The sequence below is a fragment of the Callithrix jacchus genome, chromosome 13, assembly GCF_049354715.1.
Source record: "Callithrix jacchus isolate 240 chromosome 13, calJac240_pri, whole genome shotgun sequence".
Taxonomy (NCBI): Eukaryota; Metazoa; Chordata; class Mammalia; order Primates; family Cebidae; genus Callithrix; species Callithrix jacchus.
Window position 1 is genome coordinate 27,404,663 of NC_133514.1, and position 12,039 is coordinate 27,416,701.

The window sequence follows — 12,039 nt, forward strand, 5'->3', positions numbered from 1 at the left end:
GAGTTTTATCAATTTTATTGATCATTCAAATAACATATTTCTGTCTTTGATACTTTTCTCTATTTTTTAACTTTATTCTTCAGAAACTTCTCTTATTTATTTCTATACACTTATTTTGTTTTTAATTTACTCCACTTTTTAAATAGCTTCTTTAAAAAACATTATTGTTTATGAATCTTTTTTCTATGTTAAATACAATTTTAAGATCTGTATTTCTCTCAATTTTTGCTTTATCTAATCCTCTAATTATATTTAAATATGTGTATATATATTTTTTATATATGTATAAATATATCTTATATTTATATATATCATTTAGGGGCAGGTATGGTGGCTCAGGCCTGTAATCCCAGCACTTTGGGGGGCCGAGGCAAGTGGAACACCTGAGGTTAGGAGCTCCAGACCAGCCTGCCTAATATGGTGAAAACCCATTTCTACTAAAAATACAAAAAAGTAACTGGACTGGTGCTGCACCCCTGTAATCCCAGCTATTGGGGAGGATGAGGCAGGAGAATCACTTGAACTTGAAAGGCGTAGGTTGCAATAAGCCGAGATGGTGCCATTGCACTCCAGCTTGGGCATCAGCAGTGAAACTCTGTATCAAAAAATATATATATATCATTAAGTTACAAATATTTTCTGTTTTCCATTGTAATTTCTTTTATCTGTTTACGAGTAATATAATTATTGATATGCTTGGGCTTATATCTTTTATTTTGATACATATTTTAAAATTTGTCTCATCTTTTATTTGTTCGACCCCTTTTATTACTTTAGATTAAGTAAGGAGCTTCAGTCACCTAATCGATTTCCTTTTTTAGGTTTTTGGCTATATTTATTTGACTTCTCTAGGAAATTGAATATGCAACTTTAATGTACCCTAGTCTACCTTGAATTAACATTGTGTGGGTCTGTATGTTTTGTAAGAAGCTTCCAACAGTATAGTTTTACCCCTTTCTAGACTTCATATATTATTGCATACATTTTCTTTCTCATATTGATTAAACCAGAAATGCTATTATTTTGTTTAAAGACTAAAATAGCTCTTAAAACTAGCAAATGTAAAATATGTTAAGTTTTAATTCAAATATTTACTAAATCTGACATACTTTAATCTTTCATGTAAATCCAAATTTCCATCTATTTCTCTTTAGAGTAAAGAACTTTCCTCATTATTTCTTGTACTGTAGGTGGGCTACTCGCAGCTTTTCTCCTGGATATGAATCTTGGATTTCTGCTTCTCTACATGTTAGTTTTTATTGTTTTCCAAACATTTAGAATACGGTGATATTAAGAGTCAGGATTTTATTGCCTTGCTTAAAGAGTGCTGACTTTGGTTTTGGCAGGACGTTAATCTCCTACAAGATCATATAGATCATGTTCAGTCCTAGATTGAAACTTATTTAAGCCAAGCCTACAACTAGTGTAGCCCTAGACTTAATGTTTGGCTTTTCTATGGACTCAATTCTAAACTCTGGATGTTCAGTGGGATCTCTTTACATCTTTTGGTCTGAACTTACACTACCAGCAGTATCTGACTGTACCACATAGTTCCCCAGTAGCTCTTCTCCAATGGCCTTTGCAGAGCACTGGTCCTGTGCATGTGCAGCTTTGTATTTGGCTACAGACCTGAGAGGAGACTTGTGCAGAATTGCGGGGCTCTTTCTCTGTGTAGTTCCCTCCTGTGCAGTACCCCACCTGCTCCACTCTGAATTCCAGCCAACTCAGCAACACCAAATTCTCTTTAACTCAATGGGTTTGTTGCTCTGTGTTTGAGCTTCACATTCTTACCTGTCATTTGGAAAGTGCCTCAGAAAGAGAACCTTAATAAAAGAGGAATTCACACCGTTCATTTTTATTTTTAATATATCACATTTCTGTACTTTTTGTTGTCCATGACCAAAAATGTATGTTACCCTCTGTAGGGAACCACCCATGGGTACCCCAAGTTCAATGGTGACAAAGGAATGAGAAAAAGACAGATTAAGAATGAAAGAGGGACCGGGGGCCATCACTTATTACTAGAGGCAGTGAAGGCCCTGAGATCTTATCTCTCACACAATTTTTTGGTTGCAATCATTTTGATCTATAGGGTAGGGGTGGAGTGATGGTGAGAAGAGGGTGACATGATGGTGGAGTGAATCACTGAGCCAGAACTGAATCAGTGAGCCGGAACTGGTGTGTCATTCTAAAGATTGATAATAGTGGTGGTCTGGGAGTTTCACAAAACAAGAATATGCAGTTATCTTTAGCCTGTTATCTATGTGCAGCTGGTGGAACGTGGGCCTTACAAAGAGCCTAGAAGTCTGGCTACATCCTAGTGCTAGGAAGGGGTTTTATGTCCTTGAGCACAATGTTAATGGTAACAGAGCCTAAGTCACCCTGCACCAAACATGAGGTATGGAGAGGCCTTCCACACCAGAGGCCTCCTGCAGCCTTCTGCAGTTTATTGTTTCTGATTTCTTTTATACATATGACCAGTTTGTGTAGGCACACTATAGACCCTTCCTCCATTGCTGCTTCTCCCAACAACTGTCACAGTTTATTTTACAGTAGATGGTAAAATCCTGCACTACTTACTCCATGAAAACTAGAAAATAGGGCCTAAACCCTTAACTATTATTTTTAAATTTCTTACTGTATGAAAGTAATTTACAGGTTATTTTTTAGAAAGAATGATTATAAACAAATTCATGATTGTAAATATACTCTGTGTTGACATTGAGATACCATTACTTTAATATATGGCAAATGACAACACCATGTACAGATTATCATATAAGTAGAATCATATAGTAAGTAGCCTTTGAGACTGGGCAAATTCAGTCAGAGCAGTGCATTTTGAGATTCATTCATATCACATTCATTAGTAATCTTGTTCCCTTTCATTGGAAAATAGCAACCCACTGCATGGATGATTGACTGCAGTCATTTTCTTTCTTTTTTTTTTTTAAGAAAGAAGGAGAGAAAGAAAGAAAAAATGAATGAAGGAGAGGAAAACAGAGGAAGAAAAAGAGGGAGAGAGAACAGGAATGTTGTTTTATTCTAAAAATGGGTATTGAAAACCTCTTTTATGCCAATAATTGTGCTTAATAATGGCCGATCAGTATTTCATTTAAACCTATGAGTAGGTGTGATGTGATACTGATAAGAATGTATATTTTGTGTATTTAAAGTGGAGAGTTCTATAGATGTTTATTGAGTTTACTTGTTCCAGATCTGAGTTCAAGTCTTGAATAGCCTTAATTTTCTGCTCATTGATCTATCTAATATGATGTTGAAGTCTCCCACTATTATTGTGTGGGAGTCTAGAGAGTCTAAGTCTCTTTAAAGGTCTTATGTATCTGGCTGTTCCTGTATTGGGTGCGTATATATTTAGGATTGTTAGCTCTTCTTGTTGCATTGATCATTTTACCATTATATCTTTGTTGCTTTAAAATCTGTTTTATCAGAGGCAAGAATTGCAACTCCCACTTTTTATTTATTTATTTATTTTTGCTCCCATTTGGTTGGTAAATCTTTCTCCCTCCCTTTGTTTTGAGTCTTTGTGTATCCTTCCATGTGAAATGGGTCTGGATGCAGCATACCCTTGGATTTTGGCTGTATCTTTTGATTAAGGGATTTAGTTGATTCAAATTTAGGATTACTGCCATTTGATGTTAGCTGGCTGTTTTGTCCATTCGTTGATGTAAATTCTTCATTATGTTGATGCTCTTTACTTTTTGGTATATTTTTGGAAAGGCTAATACTGGTTGTTCCTTTCTATGTGTAATGCTTCTTTCAGAAGCTCTTGTAAAGCAGGCCTGGTGGTAATAAAATCTCTGAGTACTTGGTTGTTCATAAAAAAAATTTATTTTTTCTTCAGTTGTGAAGCTTAGTTTGGCTAGATATGAAATTCTGGGCTGAAAGTTCTTTTCTTTAAGGATGTTGAATATTGGCCCCCACTCTCTTCTGGCTTGTAAGGTTTCAGCTGAGAGATCTACTGTAAGTCTGATAGGCTTCCCTTTGTGCATAACCTGACCTTTCTCGCTGGCTGCCCTTAGTATTTTCTCCTTCATTTCAACCCTGGTGAATCTGACAATTATGTGCCTTGTGGTTGCTCTTCTTGAGAAATATCTTTGTGGTGTTCTCTGTATTACCTGGAGTTGAATATTGTTCTGCCTTGGTAGGTTGGGAACGTTTTCTTGGATAATATTCTGTATTATAAAATGACTATAGTCATTTTCTTACTCAGCTCACTGATTGAAGAACATTTCTTTTTGCATCTTTTGGCAACTATAAATAAAACCGCTAGAAATATTTGCAAAAAAGTTTTTGTATAGACATTAGTTTTCATATTAATTGAGTAAATATCCAGGATACAGACTGCTGGTTCATATAGAAAGGGTTTAATTATCAAAAAACTGAAAAATTATTTTTCAAATTCTACCATTTTGCATTACCAAAATTATTGCCATATTATAATAAAGATATGATAATTTCAGTTGCTACACATTCTTGTTAATACTTGACCTTTGCAGAATTGTTGTTATTACTATTGGCTTTTTAAAAGGGCACTTAGTGGCAATGCACTGTAGTTTTAATTTGCATTTTCCCTACATCTAGTAGAGATTTCATATGTGTATGTGATATCTGTATATGTTTTAGATGGTATACGTCTTTGTTGGAATATTTTGCCCATTTATTAAAATTGGGCTTTTGTTTTATTATTGAATTTTGAGATTGGTCTACATATTCCACATAAGAGTTCTTTTACATAAATATGATTTTCAAATATTTTCTTAAAGTGATCAGCTGGATTTTTTTATTCTTTTCTTCGTGTTTTTAAAAAATCAGAGAATCCATGAAAATCTTAAAGTTTAACAATTTTTTCACATTTAATTTTATGGTTTATGATTTTGGTACTATATCTAAAAATTTTATGTAAGACTACATTACAGAAATATTTTAATGTATTTTCTTCTAGAGTTTTCTAGTTTTAAGTTTTCATCTTTCCTTGGGGGTACCTTTCTCTCCATTTTTGGGTAGTTGCTTGCCTTGCAATTCCAACTTTGAGATGGTCACAAGAAAATTTCTAATTTTGCAGATTGCATGAGGGTTTTGGTAATGTTGTTAGGGTGAGAATGACTTAATTTCTATCTTTCTCTTTCCCAAGTGAAAGCTCAAAAATTAATATATACATAAATATATTCCTACTGATATCATGACATTATCATAAAATACTTTAAAGTAAATGCAGAGTTTTAAGTCTACGTAACATTTTGACATGTTTCTCAGAAATTCTATAATATCACAAAATTATCTGTAATGCCAAGTGGTTGTAATAAGTAGAATATATTATAATTGGCTACCAAAATAAATATGAATATATGTTCATATATGCACATCACCACCTAGGAAAGATAGTGTTCTAAATATAGAATAGAAAAGATAGTAGTCTAAATATAGATGGTTGATCCAGTTTTTAGAGATATGTATGTCTAGACTTGATACTACTAAAATTGATGAAAAGATTTATTAAAATAAATATTTTAAGATTTTTCTCCTGAATGTAGCTGAATTGCACTTGTTTCTACTACTTTGATCTTCTACGGAGAACTGATGACAATGAGGTTAAACTTACCAAATTTTTCCTGAAAAGGGTCAAAGTTGGAAAATGCTTAATTATAGTCATTTTAGAAAAGTTTTATACATCTCAGATCAATAATCCCCCTCTAATTTAACGTATTTTTATAGGCCCATGAATTTCCAGAGTTAACAAACCTTATGCACCTTGCATTAACTAGTTTGAAGATTTTATATAGATTAGAGCATTTTTGAGATTACATTTTTATATTTATAATTTGAGCCTTCCATTATGCTACCTGGAAATTATTGACATATGTATATCATAACTGACACATTTTATTGGGAGTTAAAAGTCTAAGTTACTGAATAAGATTCTATGTAATGCTATATGTTAATATGAAATCACTGGGTGTCTGTAGGTGGATATTAGACATTTAATTTTTACCATTGGAATTTCATTATTTCCAAAGATTTGTCTTTGTGAAAACTGATATACCTCTTCTCTGGAAGTCTGTTCTACTTTTATATGCAGATGAAAAGCAAAATTTAAAAAAAAGGCATTTATGTGTGGCAGATAGAGTCTGAGTAAAAGTTCAATAAATTCATTCTTGCATATTTCACATCCATTGTCCACTGAGATTTTTCTCTCATCTATGTTAGGTATATGTTGCTAAATTGTGATTTGTCACCTATTCTTTGATTTTTATTTTCTTTAAATGTCTTTCCTTAGACTCCATTTAAGCTTAAAAGGACATTTTTGGCTATATCTTTTCAGATCACTTCTGAATAATGTGTAGGATCAATATACATTTGGTAAATCTCTATATTTACTTTAATGCAGGGATGTGAATGAGACCATTCTGTTCTCCATATCCTGTTTTCTAGATGTAATACATTATTAACTCTACTAAAGATGTGCTTTGTGTACTGCTACTGGAAAATAATAGCCATAATAATATACTAAAATTATATAGAGACAGTGATTGCTCTCTGTAACATAATACATTGCTTATTTACTTTTTCATGTAATCCTCAGAAGAGCCTAGTGATATTGGTGTTATTATTCTATTTTGTTGATGAAAACTTGAGGCCCAGAATTGTTAAAGAACCTGTTTAATGTCACATATCAAGAAAGAGGTAGAGTCAGAATGTGACCCTAATGAGACAGTTTTAATAGTCTTCGGCAATGTGCACTACATTAATAGGCCATTATACCACGGGTATAGCATATTAACGTGGAATATGTTAGGAGTGAACACAAGTAAAGCAGCCTTTTCCATTGTCAATAGCATGTCTCTTCATTCCCTATCTTGTGCCTCATCTTCAGAATATGCCAAATTCTTTGTTGATTCCCAGTTTATGGTTGGCTTTTGAGTTGATGTCATTGCATCTGTTGCTTCTTTTCCACTTAATACTTTATTAAATTTTACCTGAGTCATCATTATATGTCATCGTAATTGGCTCAGGAGCTATATCCTTCAGCAGACTTTCCTATGCTGTTTTCACCAACCATAACTGAGTAGCTACCATCAAGTTTGCCCCAGGTTAATTTATGTAAATACCCATGACATTTGTATATGTACTATAATTGTTTGTTCATCTTCGTATTTGAACAATAAAAAAATTAATGTCATAGCCTTAATTCATACTTGATATATTTTTATTATGTTGATTAATGATGTTTGGTTAAATAAACATTAAATTTAGGTATCTGTGATGGCCTTGAGCCCTAAAGATTAAAAAATTCTCTTCCACCTATTAAATTGCCCTGTAAAATATGACGCATTATCTCTTAACCTAATGGAGAGAAGATTATAAAAGCCAATTATTATATCCTTTCTTCTGGAAGAATGTGTTATTAAAGTAGTTGGAGATTTTAGACAGAAACTGAAGACCTGAATTATAGAGTAAAATTTCTATTTTTTGTAAGTGGGAGAAACCCAGCAAAGATAGGGCTGTACTGAATTTTCAGAAGAAAAAACCTTTGATAAATAATTCTCCTGTACCCAAGTTTTCTTTAAATCCTACAGAGATGAATAGAAAAGTGTACACACAAATAGTTCTCTAACTCCACTGTAAGAAAGATACAGCAAAGTAAACACACACACACACACACACACACACACACACACACCAAAAAACAAACTATTTTCCTGAAGTAAGAATAAGCACTTTTTGTTTTTTTATCTTATAAAATGTAAAATATATTTTAATGTATTGATGATTAAAACAACTAATACCTATAATAGTGAAAAACATCTTGAAAGAGGATAGACAAATAATGTTTTTCAATTTTAAGGATTACTTTCAAGAGTGTGGTACTAGCATAAAAGTACAGAAATAAATTTATCCATCTAGGGTCAATTGATTTTTTTCTTTTTAAAATGTATGAATGATGCATAATAATTATAATTATTTATGTACTACTACATGACATTTTGATACATGTAAAAATGTGTGTTGATGAAGTCAGGATAATTAGCATATTCATCACTTTAAAGATTTGTTATTTCTTTACCATAAGCACATTCAAAAACCTCTCTTCTAGCTATTTTGAAATGTACAATGCATTATTGTTAACTCTATTTAACTCACTAGGCTATAGATACCTACAACTTATTTCTCCTAACTGTAGCTTTATGCCTATTTAATAATTTTTCACCATATACCCCTCTCTTCCTGACTCCCCCCCATTTTATGCTATACTTTAATGATAAAAACAGTTTTTAGATTCCACATATGAGTGATATCTTTCTGTTCCTGGCTTATTTTACTTAATGTCCTCCAAGTTAATCCATGTTACTGCAAACAACAGAATTTCATTCTTTTTATAGCTGAATAGTATTTTATTGTGTATATTTACCATATTTTCTTTGTCCATTTATCCACTGTTGCACATTTAGGTTCTTTCCCTATTTTAGCTATGGTTAATGAAGATGCAATATATGTAGGAGTGCAGATATCTCTTCAGCAACTAATTTCATTTCCTTTGGATATATATCCAGTAGTGGTGTTATTGGATCATATGGTAGTTCTACTGGTAACTTATGAGGAAACCTCCATACTGCTTTTCATAATAGTTGTGCTGATTTTCAACAGTGTATGTGTTTGCTTTTCTCCACATTCATATTGACACTGATTTTTTTTTTACTTTTTTTATTGCATTTTAGGTTTCAGGGTACATGTGAAGAACATGCAAGATTGTTGCGTAGGTACACATGTGGCAGTGTGATTTGCTGCCTCATCTTTTGATTTTCATGTAGTGGCCATTTGTACTCAAGTGAAATGACATCTCATTGTAGTTTTTATTTGCATTTTCCTGATGCTTAGTGATGTTCAGTATTTTTTCAAATCTGTTGGCCATTTGAATGTCTTCTTTTGAGAAATGTCTATTCAGGTTTTTGGCCTAATTTTAAATGAGGTCATTATTTTGAGTTGTTTGAGTTTCTTATGTATTTTCGATATTAGCTTTTTATAAAGTGTATAGTCTCCTATTCTGTAGGTTTTCTCTTTGCTCTGTGGTTTGTTTTCTTTGCTGTGCAGAGCTTTTTAGTTTTTCTAATCCCATTTGTCTGTATTTTCTTTTATTGCCTATGCACTTCAAGTTTCATACAAAAGATCCCTGCCTAGACCAATAGTATGGAAATTTCCCCCTATCTTTTCTTCTAGTAGTTTTGTAGTTTTGACTCTTATGTTTCAGTCTTTTATCCATTTTGAATTATTTTTCTAGGATAAAAGGATCTAATTTTATTCTTAATACAGTTTGGCTCTGTGTAATCCTCATCTCAAATTGTAATCCCCATGTCAAGAAAGGGACCTGGTGGGAGATGACCAGATCACGGGGGCAGTTTCCTTCATGCTGTTCATGTGATAATGCTTGAGTTCTCATGAGATCTGATGGTTTAAAAGTGTCTGGCACTTCCTCACTCTCCCTCCTTGTTTGTGAAGAAGGCGCCTGATTTTTCTTCACCTTCTGCTATGGTTGTAAGTTTCCTGAGGCCTTCTCAGCTATGTAGAACTATGAGTCAATTAAACCTCTTTTTAAAAATATATATATAAATTACCCAGTCTCAAGTGGTTTATGGCAGTGTGGAAATGGACTAATACAATTCTTCTACACATGTATATCCAGTTTTCCCAACACCATTTATTTAAGTAGTTGTCTTTTCTCTGTTGTGTGTTCTTGGCACCTTTGCCAATATCAGTTGGCTATAAATGTGTGAGTTTATTTCTGGGATTTCTATAGAAAGCTATAGTAACCAAAATACCGTGTTACTGACATAAAAATAGACAGATAGACTAATGGTCAATTGACTTTTGACAAGAGCATAAGGATTATTCAATGGGAAAATAATAGTCTCTTCAACATAAAGATGCAGGATAAGTGGATATGCAGGTGTAAAATGAAATTTGGCCAATGCCTATACTATATTCAATGATTGTCTTATGAAGAATCTAAGACTTAAGTATAAGAACTAATACTACAAAATTAATTTTTTTATTTTATTTTTTCACTTTAAAGGCTTTTTAGGGACAACCTTTCTTCTCTTAGAAAATAGAAAATGGTGAAGGTGAAAGGTTGTTACTATACATTTGTTTTTTTCTTTTTTTTTTTTGAAGGAGAGAAAGAAAGAAAAAGAATGAAGGAGAGGAAGACAGAGGAAGAAAAAGAGGGAGAGAGAACAGGAATGTTGTTTTATTTTAAAAATGGGTACTGAAAACCTCTTTTATGCTAATAATTGTGCTTAATAATGGCCGATCAGTATTTCATTTAAACCTATGAGTAGGTGTGATGTGATACTAATAAGAATGTATATTTTGTGTACTTAAAGTGGAGAGTTCTATAAATGTTTATTAAGATTACTTGTTCTGGATCTGAGTTCAAGTCTTGAATATTCTTATTAATTTTCTGCTCATTGATCTATCTAATATGATGTTGAAGTCTCCCACTATTATTGTGTGGGAGTCTAGAGAGTCTAAGTCTCTTTAAAGGTCTTATGTATCTGGCTGTTCCTGTATTGGGTGCATATATATTTAGGATTGTTAGCTCTTCTGGTTGCATTGATCTTTTACCATTATATCTTTGTTGCTTTGAAATCTCTTTTATCAGAGCCGAAAATTGCAACTCCTGCTTTTTAATTATTTATTTATTTTTGCTCTTCATTTGGTTGGTAAATCTTTCTCCCTCCCTTTGTTTTGAGTCTTTGTGTATCCTTGCATGTGAAATAGGTCTGGATGCAGTATACCATTGGGTTTTTGCTATATCTTTTGATTAAGGGAATTAGTCGATTTAAATTTAGGATTACTGCCATTTGATGTCAGCTGGCTGTTTTGTCCATTCGTTGATGTAAATTCTTCATTATGTTGATGCTCTTTACTTTTTGGTATATTTTTGGAAAGGCTAATACTGGTTGTTCCTTTCTATGTGTAATGCTTCTTTCAGAAGCTCTTGTAAAGCAGGCCTGGGGTAATAAAATCTCTGAGTACTTGCTTGTTCATAAAAAAATTTATTTTTTCTTCAGTTGTGAAGCTTAGTTTGGCTAGATATGAAATTCTGGGCTGAAAGTTCTTTTCTTAAGGATGTTGAATATTGGCCCCCACTCTCTTCTGGCTTGTAGGGTTTCTGCTGAGAGATCTGCTATAAGTCTGATAGGCTTCCCTTTGTGGGTAACCTGACCTTTCTCTCTGGCAGCCCTTAATATTTTCTCCTTCATTTCAACCCTGGTGAATCTAGCGATTATGTGCCTTGTGGTTGCTCTTCTTCAGGAATATCTTTGTGGTGTTCTTTGTATTACCTAGAATTGAATATTGTCCTGTCTTGCTAGGTTGCGAAAGTTTTCCTGAATAATATCCCGAAGAGTATTTTCCAGCTTGGTTTCATTCTCTTTGTCGCATTCAGGTATACCTATCAAATGTAGATTAGGTCTTTTCACATAGTCCCATATTTCTTGAAGACTTTGCTCATTCCTTTTTATCCTTTTTTCTCTATTCTTGTCTTCTCATTTTATTTCATAAGTTGGTCTTCGACCGCTGATATCCTCTCTTCTGCTTGATCAATTTGGCTATTAAAACTTGTGCATATTTCACAAAGTTCTCGTGTTGGGTTTTTCAACTCCATTAATTCATTTATATTTCTCTCTATAGTGTCCATTCTTGTTATCATTTTGTCAAACCCTTTTTCGAAGTTCTTAATTTCTTTACATTGGGTTAGAACAAGTTCTTTTGACTCCCAGAAGTTTCTTATCATCCACCTTCTGAAGCCTAATTCTGTTAATGGAACACAGTCCTTCTCCATCAGGTCTTGTTCTGTTGCTAATGAGGAACTGTAATCCCCTGTAGAGGGAGAGGTATTCTGATTTTGGGTATTCTCAGCTTTTTAAGGCTGGTTTCTTCCCTTCGTTATAAATTTATCCATCTATCGTCTTTGCAATTACCACCTTTCTAATTAGCTTTCTGAATGGAATCTGAGCA

General features: G+C 33.2%; 1 protein-coding gene across 1 annotated transcript in view; it reads left to right on the forward strand.

Annotated features, from left to right (window-relative positions):
* The window catches only part of SGCZ (sarcoglycan zeta), a 1,232,742-nt gene that overhangs the window by 1,005,179 nt on the left and 215,524 nt on the right, over positions 1-12,039 (forward strand). The window lies entirely within an intron of this gene.